Genomic DNA, 21120 nt, shown 5'->3' with positions numbered 1-21120 from the left:
TCGTGCTTCTGATCCAAAACAGCCAAAAAAAAAAAAAGAAAAAAGAAAAAAAAAAGTAGTAATGAAATGATGGGGGGCAAAACACCACATAAGCGTGTCAACATCCATCCATCCATCCATTCATTCTCCAAACCACTTATCCTGTTCAGGATCACATTGGCCTGCAGCTTATCCCAGCATGCATTAGGTAAGAGGCTGTGTAGATCCAAAACTATATTGCCAGCATACCACAGCGCTGACACATATGGACAAACACATTCACACTCATTAATGCTGCTTTCACATGGACAGACGGAAGACAGGAAACCAAATAACACTTTCGTTAACGAGAGCAGGATGGTAAAATTAGATGAGAGAATTACAGTAACGGTAATGGTGGACGGCACTGCCATCCAAAGTTAAAACATTTGAAGCATGGCTGGGTCTTAGTAGCAGTCACATACAGGTGCTCTTTGGATACTTCAGGTGTGCTGTGTTTATTCCGTCTTGTGAAGGGCTCATTGCATGAGTAAAGAAATGCCTTTATTTTACACAGCAATATAGATAATAAAGACCAACGCATTGCGACTCACAGGTCTTGGTCAGGGTCATTGTCTGCTGTAGCTTACACACCTGTGTTGTGTTACACTAATGAGTCAAGTGAGACGATGACTCTCCTCCAAGGTGCAAGCCCATTGAAATATTTGAACTTTTTTCCATCCTCAATGAAAAAAGGTATAACCAGATGTTGTGTGGCTGCCTCACAGAAATAGAAAACATGGGTAATCTTAACAACAAGAAACTAATTATTTTTAATTACATAAAACAATGAAAACAAAATTATTTAATGCAATTCATTTTGTGCCATTCTTTGTAAACAATACGACATCACCACGCGTTTTGTTTTGCTGTCCTGCTATTTCATCAGACTGTTATTTTCTGGTGCCGTCCAGAAGGTGTTGTCCACCTGCCAGTTACCATTTGCTTGGTTCCATGATGAATATGTGTGTGTTGAAGACAATGATTTTATAAACCTTAATTTCTGAGAAGATGAAAACAGCGATGAAAAAGTGAAGTGCATTTTTGCACATTCTCACTCCGACCTCGTTACATATTGACGTTTTGGTCATGGACTTTCTGTGTCCACATACAACATGCAAGGTACCCTGGGTGCATTGGTTGTTGACGTTCTGGGACACCGTGTCAAGTTCTCTTCTTTTAAGTTTTCACAGGAAATCAATCAATTCAATCAATTGTATTAATAAAGCCCAATGTCACAAATCACAATTTTCCTCACAGTGCTTTACAGCATATGACATCCCTCTGTCCTTTGGACCCTCACAGCGGATAAGGAAAAACTCCCTCAAAAAAACCCTTCAACGGGGGAAAAAATGGTAGAAACCTCAGGAAGAGCAACTGAGGAGGGATCCTTCTTCCAGGACGGACAGACGTGCAATAGATGTCGTACAGAACAGATCAACATAATACATTAACGGTAATCCGTATGACACAATAAGACAGAAAGAGAGAGACAGAGAGAGAGAGAGAGATGCAGGACAGACGATAATGACAGTAGCTTACAACAACATTAATGAAAGTAATAATATTATGATTATGATTCTGGCTACTGTGGTACAACATGTTGAAAGTATATATTAATATCTGACAGTATACATATGTGACAATAATCATATGTGTATAATAACAGTAGAAGTATGACTAATGACTAATATTAACAGCAGCAGCAGGAGGCATTTGGCGGGACCACGGCAGCAGCACAACCACACACGTCACGCTGTCCAGGCACCGCTGCGATAGAAGTTAACCTGCCAGACAGTGGAGCACAAAGGCTCCGGGGAAGAAGCCGAGAAATGTAACGTTTACATACAGTCTCTTTCAAAATAACGCACTATGTCGTTACAACACTGCAAACTGACGTGGTTTTCCTTCGACAACAAACACACATGGTTTGGTTGAGGCAATAAAAGCAATTGGTTAGGTTTAGAAAAAAGAACAGGGTTTGGCTTTAGAATCTTCTGGGACCCAAACACCGCTCTCTTGGGTGAAAGCTGGTTTTGTTGGATCCATCCACCACCCCTCCTGCCCACTCCACTCAGACTGCCATTAAACTATAATGGCAACTGGCCACGTATCATGCCAACGTTAAAGGATGCCTTTTTTCGTTGGTTTCTGACACTGCAAGTCACTGCCCAAGTGCCGGATTTGGATGACTTTGGAGTGAGACCTGGTTCTGTTGAAGCCTTCCATCCAAAGTGACGTTTAAAGACTGTATAAAATGATGGCTTCCATGACATCACCCACTGGTTTGTGTACTTCTGTTTTGAAGCCTCAAATTTGGCATTTTGGCCGCCACCATCTTGCTTTTTTTTGCGATCAGAAGGGACCATATTTGTTATAAGAGGATGGAGCTGTGGAGGAGCGAGGGGCGGATCTGACTCATATACTGCAGCCTCACAGACATCCTGCCACTCAAGCGGCCCTGCCCTTAAATAGGTCTAACTTAAAAAAGGTTTAAGGGTCCATCCATCTGTCCATTTTCAACCACTTATCCGAAGCCGGGTCATGGTAGCAGCTGGCTGAGCAAAGTATCCTTGATGTCCCTCTTCCCAGTAACACTTTCCAGCTCCTCCTGGGGGAAGAGTTTAACCTCTCATAGAGTTGTCGTGAATGCTGAAAACTATTTTTGTACCAGGCTGTGAACATGTTTAGCTTTAAAGTTAAGCATTTTTACATGGGGGTCTATGAGGATTGACTTATTACTGGAGCCAGCCTCAAGTGGCCATTCGGGGAACTGCAGTTTTTTGTTTGTTTGTTTGTTTTTTGCATTTTGGGGATGCATGGTGCAACATGGCATTTACGTCATTATTAAATCATTCTATTTAACTTCTGATAAACTTATTTCTGGGAAAAAAAACAAACAAAAAAACAGCTTATACAGTTACCAAAGTTAAATCCTTACATGTTAATTACAACCAGTTGTTGATGAACAGTGTGACTAAAAATATGTTTATTTCAAATATTGTAAAATTAAATTAGTGCTCGTCAGTAGCTAAGCAGACAAATCTTTGCAACTAAAATGCATGAGGTTGATCAATAAAGAAAATGTATTAGCTTCACAAATAAATATAAAACGATCAATCGCTCTGTAATAAATACTACTTTAATTTATTCTATAAATTAATTAGGTTTGCCAGCCTTTTGTGGTGAACTAATCTGATATTTTCAAATATATATAATGCCTTTTTTTCTGTCGGTAACTGTCCAGTCAAGTGAATCCTTATTCAGCCTTCAGTGTCTGTCAGGACTGAATATGTAACCAGACAAGAAACCACAATCACTGGGGACGCTGCTGCTTCCCTGTCCCTGTCCCTGTCACTCTATCTGTCACACTTACACACAAGCTCTCCCTCTCTCTGTCTCTCTGATACATGCTGTCAGTCTCTCCCAGGTCAGGGCAGGGACACTTTTTTTTGCTCCGCTGCCATATTCACAGTGGAACAGACGCTGAGTGGCGACTGTCTATTCTTCTCAAGTCACCACTTGTTTTTTGTCAATTGTTTTTCTTAGCTGTTCATCTCTTTCCTCACCATTTCCATAGCTGTCGTTTTTGACACACTTTTCTTCTTCTACATATTGTGTCTCTTTTTATGTTTTTCAGTGTGGACCAAATAAATGTAAACCATAATTACACTGATAACCCAGCCTCAGCTTTACCCCTGTTACCACTGGCCTGGTTTTAACCCTGATTAACAAATATTAATTAGAAAAAAATATTGTTATTATTATTATTATTATTATTATATTAATTCTTAAGACCACCTTTGCAGTGTCTTTAATTGGACTACATACTGACATGCTTGTGTTATTATGTCTGTCTCTAGTATTGAGTCATTTGTTCCTGTAGTCAAAAAAATGTAGACATTATCTTATCTTGTGGAGGTTTCTGGCTCTATGCTAGTGAACTTTGGGCCTTGCAGGCCTTAAAGGCTGATGACCAAACCATGTCACCCAGAGCTTATAACAACACCATTGAAGAATATGTCACCATGGCTCAAGCATGTGAAAACTCAGCTCTTGTTTTTTCTCTGAGTTAGCGAGATCTCAGAAAAACCTTTTTTATTTCCATGCAAACTTTTCTCAATAACCTGAGGTAATAATGTAAAAATGTCATTAACTCAGAAAAACGTTATTTTAGGTTAGTGATCATAGTTTCAAATTTTTAGTTTCAGCGAGTCCTTTCCTACTCTTTACAAAATTTTGGTCCTTGGGAATTTTTTTTTATTTTTAGGATACATCGTACAACGTACACCTCATCTTCTGCTCTATTCTAGAAATTTCAGATTCTTACTTTTATTGACGTCAGTATTTCAGTCAAGAGAGACAGGGGACTGACGTAAACATAGCTGTTTACAGATTACAGATGTGTAGATTAACAGATGATATGTGATGGTTTGACTGAAAGACTTTGGCACTTAGACTCTACAGGGAGATTTTGTAATAAAGGGGCACCTGAGGAGCAGCAAGATAAATCCCTCCATGGAGTCCGGACACAGGTGGCGGCTGGTGGCTGGTGACTCTGCTGAGACTGATAAAGCTGATGAATCTGCGAACACTAGGCAGTGATGGGGAGCTGCAGGGTGCGCACAACTGCAGCATGAGGATACTAAAGGCAAAAAGAGAATCATATTTAAAATGACGGCAGCAAGATGATAGACTAACAATGTAGGTATGTCGCTGTGCTTTAGGTTAGATGTGATTTGCTGATAGGACAGCTAATACCTCAGTTGTCAGCCATGAATAACAGATGGTGTGAGAAATATATGCAGGCCTAAGTATGCAAAAGTATAGACTCCCTGACTGAAGTTTTTCTTGAGCTTCATATCCTAATATATACACTTTACACACACTCACATTTTCCTACTGCAATCAAATACCTTTATTGTTTTGCTATATTTTTCTTATGATTAGTTTGCCAATTACTTTTATGTTGTCATTTGATTTTTTGTGTGTTAATGTTCATGTTCTCAATGAAATTTTAACATTGATTAGGTGGCGTCTTCAAATAAGACCATTGGATTTTTGGCCTCTACCTAGATTATTACTTGTTATCTTAGTCAATTTGTGTATTTTAAATTGTACAAAATTAAATAATTAAAAACAAAAAATATTTTTAAAACAGTGTGAAGAGATACTCCACTCCCAGGAGTATCTTCACAGGGTCAGTCTAGTTCTGCTCAGAGAACGCATTACAGCTCACCCTAGAGATTAAAAGTAAAGAATTGTAGAAGTTGCTGCAGTGTGCAAAGGAGGCAAAATAAGCCTCAAGCCAACTCTTGGGCTCCACTTACTCCTTTGGTTTAAATAAAGAAACGAATAGGCGGCTGCCATCATGGGATTTCAGTCAAGCACAGTGGCAGACTGCCTTGTTGCTAGGAGAATTCTGATTAATGCTGCAATCTGCAATTTGTGCTTGATTTGTGCTTGTATGCACCCTCTCACAGCTGTGCAGGAATGAATAGACTTTGTGCTTTCGAGCAATTTGTGTGCACAAAAAGTTAACCTTGTCAGCTAGCTATGCTGATGCTAAATAACATAGGTGTCACTAATGTCAACAGTCCAAAGTACAAGCTCACCTCTGACACATGTACTGTAATTATATTGTGGTCTGTTGACCCTTGATGATGTAGTGAACCCACTATGAGTTCCCTGGTTCTTTTCACCCCTTTCTTTTGTTGCAGACAAGAAGAGAAGTTATGAGTAGACCTCTAGGGCTGAGAAAAAAATGAGGACTGATAAAAAGGATGACGTCTACGAAAGGACGCTTTGCATTTACTGTTTGATTCAGTCTCGCCTTTCTCACCAGACACCTTTCCAGCAGACAGCTGTTTTCTGCAAAAAAATGCTGTGTGTATTACCTGTCCAGCCCCAAACAGTAGACAGACAAAGCCAGCTGATGTAGAAAGTCAAACATTTAGCAGGTGGAGAACAAAACAGAGCTTAAAGTAGAGTGAATATTGGACTCAAATTTATCAAGTGACCAGAAACACAACTTTAGTGAGGAGATAACAGCTCTGTGGCAGATGTGTAAGTAGGTTTTTTTTTGCTAACATGTTCACTGTTACAGCTCTAAAGGACATAATAGTGAGCCGAAGTCATGATGTCACATCTGGTCTAGGATGGGTACCACTAACTTCTCTAATTAATTGAACATGTCTTTTTGATCATCACTGGAAATTCTCCTTCACATCCATTCAGGAGAAGTTCATCAATCATGCACCAACATCATTTGTAGTCTCACCACATCCGCTGGTAATGTTTAACAGAATGGAGACAATGGAAACATTGTGGAGCACAATAGAACAAAATTACACCCCTGAAAAAACAAGAACACACGTAAAGCATATGTCCAAGAATCTGTTTCCCCAGTGCATGTTTGGCGGTTACGATGGTTTCAACTCAACTCATTTTGCCGTGATTTCACAGGAAGAGCATAAATAAATTAATCCAGGATTAACAAATTGATCCCCTAACTGCTTTCAAAGAACAAAATTAGCTGGATGACAATAAACAGGATTATTAAGCCTGATTACAGCATCTTAGCCTGAATTGATTACGCTACATTTAAAGAACAGGGCCTAAAGCTGTGTTAGTCAGCTGGTTTGGGAGTTGTGCCCCCCCTAGTGGCCAAAAGTAGCTTTAAAGTCAACATGCTTTTATAGTACTGTTTTAAGAAAACTTGTATCCTATCAAGAAATGTAAATCACATAATCAGGCAATGTAATACAGGTCAAGTTCACTGTTGAAACATCTTGCAAAGGATTACAAGGATGCTTCCTTGACCTCGTTCATGTCTGAACAGCTCAACCTTTCCAATTATGTGACTGCTCTATTAGGATGCCGTGCCTGTTTGGAATGGGCAGCTATTGAATGGTTGAGATCACCATAAGTGCAAATGACAGAGCTGCCATTTCCCCATCAACTCTGAACAGCTGTACATTAAGTGACATACTAGCATAGCAAGACTGCAGTCAATGAGCCTTGACAGGGATGCAGGAGTGCTAACTGACAAATTAGGAGATAATACGGTGTTGGTGCCAGGAACAGCCGTGATGATGCTTGTTAACTGTTCACTGCTCAGCCTCTCTGTCTCCGGCTTCAACTTTCAATATTTATCTGTGTGAGAGCTGATGTTGGAAATTTCACTGCTCTGGTGACATGAGCTTGATGATATCCACCCTGGTGAAGTGTGCTTGACGAGGCACCATATCCTTATCAGCTCAGGGGTTGTTGTTCTCTGGGCATAAGTGTGACCTTCTTGAGGTGGAGGCAAAATAAAATGAAAGAGGATTAAAGTGGCCAAGCTATGCAGCCAGTGCTGTATCCCGTGTGAATGAACCCGTATGTTAACTTTGTTACAAAGGATTATGTGGACACGAAGAGGCAGAGATGTAACATTAAAGTATAATACAATTTTACATAAAAAACTGTCTGAAAGGGATGGATTGGTGAATAAAACATTAAATCAAGGTCCTAGCATAAAAACTGGTTCTGAGTTTCAAAAATAGTAATTTTAGTTACCTTGGCACAAACTTATTCAGGACGTCTATGCAGTCATTGTTGTACTGCAAGACTGAAATTCTGAAATCCTTCATTTGATTTGCCAACTAAGTAACTAACCACATGTCAAATTTCACATTGTGTGTATTTGACAAATTAATGTATGATTGTCAAAATGGCGAATAATGTCACCTTGCCATATAGGAAAAAGGTTTCATACTATCTACATATGACGATACATGTAGCCTGAGCAAATAACCCATATATTCAAATTTAATTTCCATTAATTCCCATAAATTTCCACGAATGTTCATGACAAGTTTCTACCTGCAGAATTCCCATAATTTTGCAACTCTAGTCACTTCAAGAAAGGGAGTAAAAGGGAACAAACAAACAAAAGAATTTAAAAAAAAAACAAAAAAACATGACAATGCGTTGCACCATTTTGAATGTAATCTTATAAGACTGAACCTTTTATGGTCTTTCTGACAAGTTGCAGCTCAAATGTCTAAACACATAGCAATCATGGATGTGTCTCAAAGGTTTGTGTCCTGTTAAAATAAAGATAAAAAGGAATACAAATGTATACCTCTGTTTTTTTCTGTTTTCAAAATTGTTGCAATTCAAGTAAAATGGTAAAAGTAAATTTAGGAATTTTACATGCCAGTTGTTATTTTAATATTATTTGGCTCTTGGGTTAACGGAATATATCACCTCTGTGAAAATACAATTACATTGAGGTTCCTCTCGTCTAAATGATGAACAAAATATCAAATTAGTCATTTGAGGAGGTATTTACAATTTCAGTCAATGTCTTGAAAACACAGTTACTCCTTTGCTCCTGGACCTGTACTTTGAACAGTCCTTAACCACCCTAAACCTGGCCTCTTGCTCGCCTTACAGTCAGCACTTGTGCAGCCCTGTTTATTTTGTCCCAGTTTTACAAGAGCCACAAGGTGCTATGTCATGTCCATTAACAGCTTTTGGCAATGATGACCCTATGACCTCCATCACTCCATAACACAGGTAGACCTCTCTCCCTCCCTCGTTTCTCTTTCTCTCTCTCCCCAGTATTCACAATTTCCAGTTGGGGGCACTTTGGAACAACTCTGGTGCACTTTGATTGCCCTCACTTTATGGAAAAGGAATGCAGAGTTCATAAGTTCAAGTTGAGAGAGAGGGGAGAGCGAGGCAGGGTAGATAGTGTGACCTCAAAGTGTGAATTATGGATAAGCACCATGCTCTCTGTAGTTTTTTTTTATTCTTACTCAGTCATTTAAAAAATGCTACAGAGATGCGTGTGTGTGGACATGCATGCATGTTTGAGTGCTGTGTGAATGTTTGGATGTGGCGTAAGTCCATGACCCACGGAAACCCGCAGCCATACACGAGAATTATGAGTCATCATGTTCAGATTCATGAGTTTACTGTATGACAGCACCCGTCATCATGTCTTCAGCACAATGGGCTTCATTTATCAGTTATTAAGTAGTTATATGCATAAGAGTCTTTCTTGTTATCAACAACTAATTTGGTTTTCCAAATACGGTTTAGAGGAAATGTCATTGTGTCCTGTGACACAGCAGACATATGCAGCTGGTCAGAATGAACGGTTGTATGTAACACCAGAGATGGGGTTCAGGTTCTGCATCTTGTGCGATCAGGTTTAGGCTAGTAAAACTCTATGTTCATGAAAAATTGTGGCTTTGGTTAAATATTGATAAACTCAATGCGTGCTGCGTTAATCCGATCAAGCTTCAGAAAACAAGTAAGATGCATCAACAGTGAATGATTTTGAGATGCATTTCATATTAACGTGTCCTCTTCATGTCAATACAAATATTTTTTTTTATTTTTTTTATCTTGTCAGCATAACATTTCCTTCAAAACATGCTAATGCACATTAGTTGTATATGAACGGTATTCTTCGCAGACAGTTGTCCTTCCATGTAAAAATTGCAAATACTATAAAAGGCCTCAAAACATACAGTAAACATACAGTTTCTACCAGAATGAATGTGGGATTTTTAAACCAGAGCCATGTGCAGGGCTCTGCAGCAGATAAGTTATTTTTTTTCCTTTAAACTTGCGTGTCACTCGGGGTGCCAGTGGCTTAGTGGGTAGAGCAGGCGCCCCATGTACAAGGCTGTTGCCGCAGCGGCTCTGGTTCGAATCCAGCCTGTGGCCCTTTGCTGCATGTCATCCCCTCTCTCTCCCCCCCTTTCATGCTTACCTGTCCTGTCCATTAAAGGCAAAATGCCCAAAAAAATATCTTTAAAAAAAAACAAAAAAAAAGACGGCCCAGAAAACGGGTTAGTAAAGAGTAGAAAGCAGCATGGAGGCCAATGTTGACTTTTGGTTTAGGGTTTGGTCTAATAATAACAAATGAATGGTAAATTTATTTGATATAGCACCCTTCACAGAAATGAAATTCACAAAGAGCCTCACAAAATACAATCGAGCACTCAGACAATGAAACATGCAATCAATAAAAACAAAGGCAAAATAACAAGGCAACAAAAGAAAGTAAAACATAGAGCACATACAGGCTGCTGAGGACCCAACCAGGGAACAAGCACTGGACAATTCAGGGTGGGACAAAGGCTTTCCTATTTTCTGACCTGTCCCCGTTTAATGCAAACTCAGAACTTTGGAGGAACTTTCTCATAGTTATAAGTATGTAGTTCTAATAGCCTCCTCCTTTATTGTGTTTGCACCGTAAGAATTAGGGACAATCATAGGTCTGAGAACTCTGTTTTGAGGGACTTTATAAGCTAAAGGCCAAAACACACCGGCACCATATGACGCACGTCAAAACAGCCGCCCCCATTATTTTCTATTTACAAACCCACACCGGCGGCGGCTTGACGCGCGTCAACGTACCGCGCCGCAGCACTTTACGCTATTGTCCTATTTTTCCAGCGTCACCACCCTTGAAAAAGTGCTATTTTGTACTTCCCAGCTCCCGTAGTAGCAGCTCTGTTGAACAGCAGAAAAGAAGAACTACAATAAGAAACGTACCGTCATCTAGTTGTCGTGGTCATCCTGCGTTGTGTGTTTTCTTCTTGCGCCCCATCTTCTTCCTCGTCTTTTGTTCTAATTGGCGGTTGGCAACCAGTACCGCCACCTAGCGGACTGGAGTGTGCAATAGAAATCCGGTTGACGCCCCGCAGCACAACGCTGTTTGTGCGTGTTGGGGGCCGTCATATGACGCCACCGGTGTGTTTTGGCCTTAAGACTTTTTAAGTAGTGGATTAGGTACTCTCTCAGTGCAAGAGGAACCAAAAGTGACACAGGTGTACATGGATTGATCTCAGAGGAGCTCCCCAGTGGGTAGATCCTTTCAGGGAGTCCCCAGAACTGTTTTGTCGGAAAAACATCTCTTGTTGTCCTAATAAACTTGTTATAATGTACATTTCCACTGCAGAACAGTCATGTCATCCTCACTGATCTGCTGCTCTTCTCTTTCCACTGTCAAGATATCAACTCATCACTTAGATGTGTCACATGTGGTGTTGATGCTTGACTGATGAAGACACTGAAGGTCAAAACATAACCTATTTTGAAGTCAGTGGACAGACAACCTGTCTTTGTCTGTTCAGTGTTCATTTTGCTGGACCTCCCTAGTGATGCATGTGCGCACTATTCATCATCTGGACTTTTAATGTAGGGAAGAACTCAGTTTAATGGATGTTCAAAATACTTCAACTGCTATATGAACTATTAGTGTACGGGTAAATCCCTCGAATAATGGTGGCCTTTAGCAGTGACCAGCCATAATTGTTTGTGCCAGATTTTATTCATCTGGCACAAACTCTGTCATGGAATCAAAGCCAAGACTTTTGATAAAATCTGCATTTTTGTTTGTCCTGAGCAACAAATGAGCTGCATTTAAGTAATTGTTTTAGTTGTCTGCTAATTCACTTTTGTAATGTATTCCATCACTGTTGTGTAGAATGTGACAAAAGGGTGAGAGGACATACTGGAACAGAATTTATTCTTTGGACTACAGGGCGCAGAGTTGAATATTAGTGTCTGAATAACAGTCCTGAATAAATGAGCACTTGAATACAACAAATCATCTTCCAAGCCAAATGTGTTTATGCCATGGTTCAGTAGTAATTAAACCTCTTTTGGCTATAAAGACAATTAGTTATTAATGAATTCTTAGGAGGATATGTAGTAATTACTGTCTCAATAGCTGCGTATCAAAAGGCTGCTCTCCTCTTCTGCGTCTCTCTGAGGTATCTTTTTTTTTCTACTGTCAAGGGTAAATCATTCTTTCCTTTGGGGTTTCATTTCTATGATCCGGTCCTGCAGTGCCACATAGACATGGGATGTTGTATTTGAGTACACTTAGAACCTTTTCTATCCTTATTTTCATGCTGATTGTATGAGTTTCCTTTGTGTAGTCAATTGACTCATCTTTGAATCTTGTGAATAGATAAATGATTGTAAAATAACTTTTGTCTAAGAGCTTCCTCTTTGGTAAGTTTTTAGGTCTTCAGTCCTCATTCGCTCAGTGATGAGACGCATTGTAGAAATGTTCTCTCCATTTCTGAGCATGCTCCTCGTTTCACTTTGCCCTGTGTAATTCGAGCATATGTTTTATAATTTTTCAGTATTCGTTCAGTGGATCGGTAGAGGACATTCTTTTTAATTCTCTCATTTCACTTTCAGGTCCTCCGATAAAATAACCAAATTCAAGCAGCCAGCGGAGACAGCAGCCTCTAGTAAGTGCACTTTCTTCTTGAAAACTCTTTATGTTGAGATATGAATTTAACTGCAAGTGTCCATGGGTGCCAAAATTATGAATCAACCGACGTAAAAATGATTAAAGGGTAGCCTTAACTCGTTCTTTTTGTGTGCAACTCATATGTATTAAGGTCAGCTCAGGCCAACTAACTGCAGTCCACATCACCCTGAAAAGAAAAATGACATTTTTCGAACCTCCTTACCACCATCCTTTCATATTGTACATCATTTGAAAAATAAAAATGATAAAGGAATAACAAATGGGGGATTTTTATAAAGAAAAACTAAATAACCTTTCCAAACTATACAAAGTAGATTTTTTAAAGAAGTTTTATCTGTAGCACAATGGATGAACTGAATTTAGATATCTCAAGGAGAGTCTATTGGCTGGCCAGAAATTCCTATTCTGACATGTACTTTATCTCGCATTGCCATCTTTTTGAACAGTATTCAGTTTGAATAATCAGTTAAACATTGACAGTTTTTTTAGCTGTTATCTGAGGCACCAGCAATGAGCAGAAATTAAATTTTGGTTGTTTTTTTTTTGCCTCCATTTCAGTGATGGCCGAGGCCAGAGGCATGATGTGTTTGGGTTGACCGTCTATATGTATATATGTATGTACATTTGTCGGTTCACACATACATCTGTCCCATTCTCGTAAACGCCGTGTACGCTTTGATGGAATTTCTTCAAATTTGGTTCAAACATCCACTTGGACTCATCAATGAGCTGATTACATTTTGGTGACTGTAGGGCGTAGGTCAAAGGTCAAAAGCACTGTGACTTTGCCTTTTTCATTCTTGTGATGCAATTCCTCAAAAATACCTTGAGGTTGTTGTTTTTTTTTTTGTTTTGTTTTTGTTTGTTTTTTTAGCAAATTTGGCACAAATGTGCACTTGGATTCAACGATGAACTGATTGCATTTTGGTGGTCAAAGGTCAGGGTCACTGTGACATTGCACCAGTCTCATTCTCATGAACTTGATATCTCAAGAACACCTTTCATCAAATTTAACACAAACACCCACTTAGATGTAAGAATAACTGCTTAGAATTTGAAGGTGGAAGCTCAAAGGTTAAGGTCACTGGGACTGCAGAAAACACGTTTTAGCTATGACTAAAGAATCCATATGACAAAACATTTCACACAAATTCCCCATAGGATACAAGGATGAAGAGATGGTATTTTATATCAATTTTTATTTTCTATTTTAAATTACTTCATGGTAATGCCCTGCAAAAAAACACTTCTAACTTTTCAGTGGCCAGATACGGAATTGGTGACACTAATCTTGGGTGTCATTCTTGAAACTGTGCTGACTGTATAAATCTTTTCAATCAATTAAACAAGTTCCTAACTGAACTTCCCATGAATGTACAGATATATATCAGTCCCTTTCTAGAATTTTTTAAAATGTAATTATTTTTGTATTTATTTTAATGAAACTATTAATAGTGTTATCTACAGTTAAAAAATGATGATAATATAAGAGGCAACACTGACTTGAGAGTTAAAATTTGTGACCAATCGTAATTACAGTAAATGTAAAAAGTTAAACACAGTATAATAATGAGTTTATAGAATATAGTATGAAGACGTGTATTATCAGAATGTGCAACTGGTTTTTGCAATTGGCCAATCATGAGGTGTTACTTTTTTTGTTTGTTTATTTTTACACTTTTGAGCAGTAGAAACCAACTTATGGCTGATGCAATGCAGTCTTGGGTAAAAAGTGAGATAAAGGTTTTCCAGGCCAGCCCATTCAACACTTAAAAAGTAAGTTTATTTTGTTAGGCCTATATATAGATATTTTTTTCCACCCCAATTTCTTTCACTGTAAAACTATTTTTCACACCTGTTTATTTTCTGCATCTTTCCTCTTGACCAAACAGGTGTGACACACGGTTCTCAAGCTATATTTTTGTTGGTTTTTATGTCTCCCATTACAATAACTACACATTTTCTTTATAAGGTGAACATTGTGTCAGACTTTTCTTCCCTAAGTCTTCTTGGGCTGGCTTCAGCAGTTTGATCATATGATAAAAGTAATAATGTTTCTTATGAGTTTAGGTCCCAGGGAAAGTCTGAGTTCTTTAATTTGGGATCTCAGAGGTGAATAAAGTTAAAGAACCCTATGAAGTAGAAAAGTTTTAGTTAAAAGAGAAGAAGAAGAGACCAATGTTGCTTCAGATATGGTCTGCTGCCTTCTCTACACTCCTGTCTTCACACACACAGAACACTGCTGCTTTTATGCCTGTGTGTGTGTCCTCAGTGCGTCTGTGTGTGTGTGTGCACTGTGGACTGAGAGTAGCGGGTCTTCAGGGGCCACTCTCTACCCAAGGCTCATTTTAATATATGTAAAAGCTATGGCTCACTGGAGAGCCTGTACAATGGACTGATCGGCCTCAGGGATGTGTCAGAGACCAGTGTGCGTGTGTGCGTGCATATCTGTGTGTGTGTATGTGTGTGTGTCTGAGACGAGAGAGACAGTGGCCAAGGTTTGGACATGCGTCAATGGTCCGCCTGCACACTGCAATCTCAGCCCCTGACACTTTCAACACACACACCAGTAGGCCCTGAGGTCTGACACATTTGCATATGACTGTCCGCTGTGGCAGAGCCCTGCAGTTCCACTCCATGCTAAAACTCCACAGCAGTCATTCTACAACTCTGCTTCCTGACATGTGTTGCTCAATGGACTCTGAGCGGGACATGTGGCTTCTTCAATCTGAGCAGGCTGGTCTCTCTATCCTCACCAGAGGCTCTGTCTGCAACTGTGTTGAAGGTTCAATCACAGCTGTGAATTGTCAACAAGGGTTGATTACTAGACGTGTGCATTTTTATGGAAATTGTTGGGTGAATTTATTCACGGCGGTAATCTCAACAAACACTTTTTTTTTTTTTTTTTTTTTTTCTTGAATGTAGCACAGATGCTTCTTTGGAAAATAATACTATGAAAAATGCTTTGATAAGCTTTTAGCAGGCTTCATATCATCTGAACCACAAGCAGTTTCAGGGTGTCATTTTACTCACTGTGGCCTTATTTTCACCACAAGACATACTAAATAGGTTCTGCACCTGACAGCACAATCATGGCTTGAAATAGGAAGAGCTTAACATGTCTTTTGTTCAGTGTAACACAATTAAGATGCCTTTAATCATTGCAGTAAAAACCGCAAGTTGAGTTTCTTTGACATATTTTTTTTAATTGGAAAATATGGAATGCATATACAACATCTGGGCCCACATGTGTTGTCAGTACTAGGGAAAATGGGGTTTTACACACTATAGCTTACATGTTGAACAATTTACATCTTTACTACTACTGCTTACATCCTCTTTTGTCCTGTCGTCTCTGCTCTGTGTGAATATCCTGCAGGTCAGTCAAAGTTTTGCTGAATGTTTGTGTCGTGACTGTTAGACCTTTGTGAATGCGCTGAGAAGCATGGAATTTAATGTTTTCCTTTTCAGGTCCAGGCTTTTCTGGTTTGTGTAAATGGTTAATATTTGGCAACATTTTCAATAGACATGTTGAATGTACTAGTTTGATAAAGTGTCACAGTTTTAAACTTAAATGGTTATGTTTCCTGACAGAAGTGTTCATCAGTTGTGATTTGTTCAAGGACTGTCAGAAATTTTAAAATCCAAGGATGATTTATGTTTTTAAAGTTTCTCGCTAAATGGTAACAACAAAAAAGAAGAAAAAAAAAAATTGTGCTTTTCAAACCTCCCAGCAGGTTGTGGGATTCTAAAACACATGTATTGCTATTGTGATTCAGTGTAATCTAGTGTAATCTAATGATGCATATGATATTACTGATATTAGGTCATACGGTCATATGCTGCAGGATTAGATCAGGGCTGGTAGGTGTAAAACGTTTGGTAGGACTTGAAAGCATTTTATTATGCAGCCTTTAGCAAAGTTTAAGTCTGATTTTTAATTGCAAACTGAAGTGCTGTGAAATAGGGACTACAATTGTGTCTATCCCAGTGGTGTAAGGTAGTAACAATGGGCCCCAGTGCACCCAAGTTATTAGTTATGAAGCACACACACACACACACACGCACACACACACAGAGTAACTTCATAGTTTTTGAATATGAATTCTATTTTTTTTATAGTTTATGTAGAATAAGCATATAATTTTGTTAAATGTTGATACTTTTTCACAAAAACAGAAAACCATAATTGAGATGGGTTTGCCTTTTTTAGAAAATTGCACCATATTTGATAATCCATAATACTGAATCAGAAAATAGCAAGGTTGGGCATCATGGATGCGTTACCCAAGTCATTAGTTTCATGCACACCTTGTCATAACTGAAATCATTCATTGTATCCATAAAAAAATCATATATGCTTCAATATAATGCAGCATGCAAGAAAAAAAGTTTGTATATGATATTTTTCCTACAGCTATGTATACTTTGTGATGATAGCCCGGTCTATTAATTGCTTAAATCACTGAACTGAACAGGCTTTTATTTGTTACAGGCTTTTATTTCCTTTCACATAAAACTGTTGCTCAGCAAAGATCAGGAAATACAATGAAATTGTTTATTCAAACCAATATGAATGCTACTTGTTTAGAAATTAGGCTTTGAAGAACACATTAATTATGATTAATTTGATCAAGCTCCGACAGACAGGGCATACTGTAGTTTCAGAAAAATGAACTAAACAATTGAATTGTGGAGAATCTAACCAAGCTAACAATACGTAGCATCTCCACATTGGCAATAGTTTAAACATTTTTCTTTTTATGTGCAATTGAAGCACCAAACTAACATTAGCTCCAGTGGGTAGCTGGTTTTGTACATCCAAAGAACTATAAAAATGAACTGCTTGGCAATCAGACCAGCCGTCTAATTGAGACAGGTGTTTATTTGTAAAATGTATAGCCACACTTGGCTAGTACAAGGGACTGGGCGTTAAACTGAGACTACGCATTCAATTGAAGTTTTATGGTAATTTGTCATGAATAGAAGAGTGAATGTCTCATCAATGTCATGAGTGTCTCATCCCCTTTTAAGTGTTGTCCATGTTCTCTTGAGCAAGGCAGCCAAGCATGACACAACTGCCACAGTAAAGCTGTGATCATACTTGGCAGCTCACAGTGGCTGATGCACAGGACTGGTTATAATGATGAAACAAAGTGTCTGCATGTAACAGGGGCATTAGAGTTGAAGTTCAATAGATAGAAAAATAGTGATGTAATGTTAATTGTGGAGGGAACTTAAGGACAATACACCCACTGATCCACAGTCATTTTGTGCCGGTGTCTAACAGCTAGGGGTCATTTTGTTGCTCTCACGTTGTTCACTGAGTCATTTGCCATATAAAAACCAGGAGTTCTGATGTAAACATAACTTCAAACTGATAAACAACACAACTATGTATTTACCAAAGACCACAGTACTGTTTAGAACAAATAACTTGTCCTGAAAGGGCAGAGGGAGTTTGATGAGAACTACTGTTACTTTAAAAGTGAAAAGAATAAAACAAGTTTAAGTTTTTTTTCTAGGAGACAATGTTTCATTATTCCACGCGTTTCAGTGTTAATAAAAACAAATTTAGACAGAGCAAGGCTTTGTGAAAAGACCACAGAGCACGGGAAAAGGGAATAAATCAAGTGGAGAGGAAGACACAGTTTGGTTTATTTTCCTTAAACAATGTGACAGAGGACATAATTAAGCTGTTAGGGAACCTTTATCTTCCCCAGCTATTACTCAATCATGTAAGTAGCAGATAAACAACTGCTGGGGTGTAAAATTATCACCTGTCAATAGAACAGTAACATTGGCGGGTGAGACATGAGAGATACTGACAAGGGAACAGAAAAAGGGAAAACAAAGACTGAAAATGGCAGCAAAAAGAGGCACTTAGTGCGCTGACAGCTCCGCTTGGCTGGCTTTAATAAAGGCGGGCATATATGCAGAACACACAGATAAAAGTGGATGGATGGTCCTCATGCATGTATGACTGCGTGTATTTAGAGCTTCCTGCATGCATGCAAAGTCTAAGGATCACCTTATTTTTTTATTTCATGCCCATACTGCATCTTTGATTCAAACTCCTTCCCGCCAACATATTCAACATATACAATATCATTCAAAACCTACAGACACGTCAGGCGTTGCAATCACTCTCCCGCTCTCTCTATTAGTCAGTGTCTGTCCGCCTCCCTGGGAACTTTCCAAGAAGCCCATTGTAATGCTGCACTAGGGTCAGCCAGAGGTTAAAACACTCATAAATATTTTACCTGCCCAACCAGGGGAAGAAAAAAAAGCACTTGTCTGGTGTGCTGTGTTCACAAGAAACAGTGGGGGGATGCGTGTCACACTGCACATTCACAGGCTCACAAAGTCACTCCTAAACTGTAAAAAGACAGATTAAAGCACGATTACAGTTTAGTGATGTACCTCCATAAAACTGAGCGTCTCACGAGCAGATTACAGATTAAAAAAATAATGATAATAGTCAAAATCGAAGCAGCATGATTTGTAAACTGACCTTGATGTATATAATTTGGCGGTCCATTGCAGGAGCTGTATAGAAATCATTTGGGTGGGGAGCATGGGCATAATGTAACTCACCCACTCAAATTTTATTAAGGCTTAAAGAGCTACCCTTAATCAAGGGCGTGGTCGCTTTGATTGACAGGTCGTCTGTGAGGCGCTGTCACAGTCTATGAGTCAGGTCAACCCCTCGCTCCTCCACAGCCCCAGCCTCTCAACCAAATTTGGTCACTTCTGGCTCCAAAAAACCCAGTTGGCGACGGCCAAACTGCCGAACTCAAGGCTTCGAAACAGCCACAAACCAAGGTGTGACGTCACAGTGGCTACATCAGTCCATGGGCAAAGCTCACCGCTCACATTTTTTTTTTTTTTCCCACAAGAGAATGTTAATTGTAAGAGAAAAAGAATAAATAATTTACCAACAGATTGTAACGTGACTCAAGAAACCCAGCTTCACATGTTGTACAATAATGTCAACCTCTGCACTAATTAAAGCTGTGCATGCACTGACTCATGAGGTCAGCAGGGTCGTGTGAGTCATGCTTTGTGAGTGTTTGGAACATACAGTACTAGTCAGATGTTTTTCTTAGTTACATGTTCTTCCAAGCCTATTTGACAAATGTACATTTAGTATGATATATATTATTTTAGATTAATGGCTGTTTCTTTTTCCCTCTGTTGACGTTAATGCTGTGGATATACTTCTGTTGACCCTGCATCAGTACTGCCTCCTCCACTGCAGGTTTATCTTTCCTATTGTAAAACAATTCACTAAAACCAGCTGTATAGACAGACCACTGCCTTGATGGAAAAAATCCATCATTTTAAATGACACTGCACCTTTACCTGAGATGACTTGTTATTGCAGCTGTTGTATTCTTCTTTGTGTCTTTGTCTATGTAACTGTGAAACATGCTGTTTCTATGGGTGGGCACTATCAAGACAGCTGTTATTAGAATAACAATGCATTAATGTCTTTGTTTTAGATTACATCTGTTACTGGGATGTCTATAAAATGTTATATTATCGCATGACGGACAGTTATGTAAAGAATATGTGATTTGCGTCATGTATTGACTTGCAAAGTGTTTTGTGTAAATAGTTTAAAAGTCTTACCTGCCTCACACACTCTTATTAAAGAGCAGTGAATCAGAATTAGCCTCAATCAACTATCACCCAGAATACCAAGAAACATGTGCCCCTTTAATATAGATATAGGATCAATAAATGCAATGGATATATAATAGACACTGCAAGTGGAAATAACCCTTGACCTGTGATATTATATTTTATTTAAAAAAAAATGCTAATTTTATCAAAAATGAAATGATGGTGTAATAATAATTCTATTTAACATATAGCATATAATTATTAATTATAGAAATATCCGTATTCAAAGGCCTGTTTTCATTTCATAATGGGATATTTTGTGTAGGCAACAAAAGGAAGTGAATAGGTTTAGGAAAAAAGAACAAGGTTTGGCGTTAGAATCTTATGGGACACAAACACCACTCACTCGGGTGAAAGTCTGTGTTTGTTGGACCCATCCACCATTTAACTATAATGGCAACCTGAAGCATATTGTGCGGACGTTAAAGGACGCCTTTTTCGTTGGTCTTAGACGCCAAGCACCAGATTTTATCAACTTTGGAGTGAGACTAGGCTCCCCCTGCCCCTTATGCATGAAAGCCCAATATCTGCTACCAGATTTTAGCCAGTCAACTCCTGGTACACACCACTGTCTAGAGACTGCCATTATGAAATAAAAGTGCCATGACATAAAAGTAAATTAAAATTTAAAAATATGTATTATATATGATAAAAATAATTTAAAAAAAAAACTTCTATATAATTGTATGTTATTATTTGCAAGTTGAGTTGTGATAATGTCTCAAAATATTTCACAAATTGCTGTTACATTAATGTGTCCCATGTGATTATTTGATAATTATTTGTTTAATTCTGACCACTGACCTTGTTATTATCATTTAAAGAGGTGGATTAGGATTAAAGTTAAAGATTAGAGCACTGCTTGGGTTAGAGGATTAAGGAAGGATGTGCAGTCCTCACAAAAAGGGTAATTTTAAATTGTGTGTGTGTGTGTGTGTGTGTGTGTGTGTGTGTGTGTGAAGCACTTGCCCTCACAAGTGCTGGGGCAGCTCCAGTGAGTCACAGTGCCATGTATACTTCTCTCATCCAACATTTACAAGCCTGCTGCTCTCCCTCTTTCTTCCTCTCTCTCTCTCGACACATTACCCATGCTCCACTGCTTCCCCTCCTCTCCATCT

The 21120-nt window shown here is 38.8% G+C and overlaps 1 protein-coding gene across 1 annotated transcript in view; it reads left to right on the top strand.

Moving 5' to 3' along the window:
• Positions 1 to 12237: 12237 nt before the first annotated feature.
• tenm3 (teneurin transmembrane protein 3) overlaps positions 12238 to 21120 on the top strand; it is a 567981-nt gene continuing 559098 nt past the window's right edge. Inside the window, exon 1 of the mRNA XM_078166323.1 lies at positions 12238 to 12290. The gene's annotated coding sequence lies outside the window, so the exon portion shown is untranslated. The remainder of the gene's footprint in view (positions 12291 to 21120) is intronic.

This window comes from Epinephelus lanceolatus, chromosome 3 (assembly GCF_041903045.1).
Source record: "Epinephelus lanceolatus isolate andai-2023 chromosome 3, ASM4190304v1, whole genome shotgun sequence".
NCBI classification, from domain to species: domain Eukaryota; kingdom Metazoa; phylum Chordata; class Actinopteri; order Perciformes; family Serranidae; genus Epinephelus; species Epinephelus lanceolatus.
The sequence above is the reverse complement of the archived record's forward strand: the minus strand, read 5'-3'. Positions and strand labels throughout refer to the sequence as shown.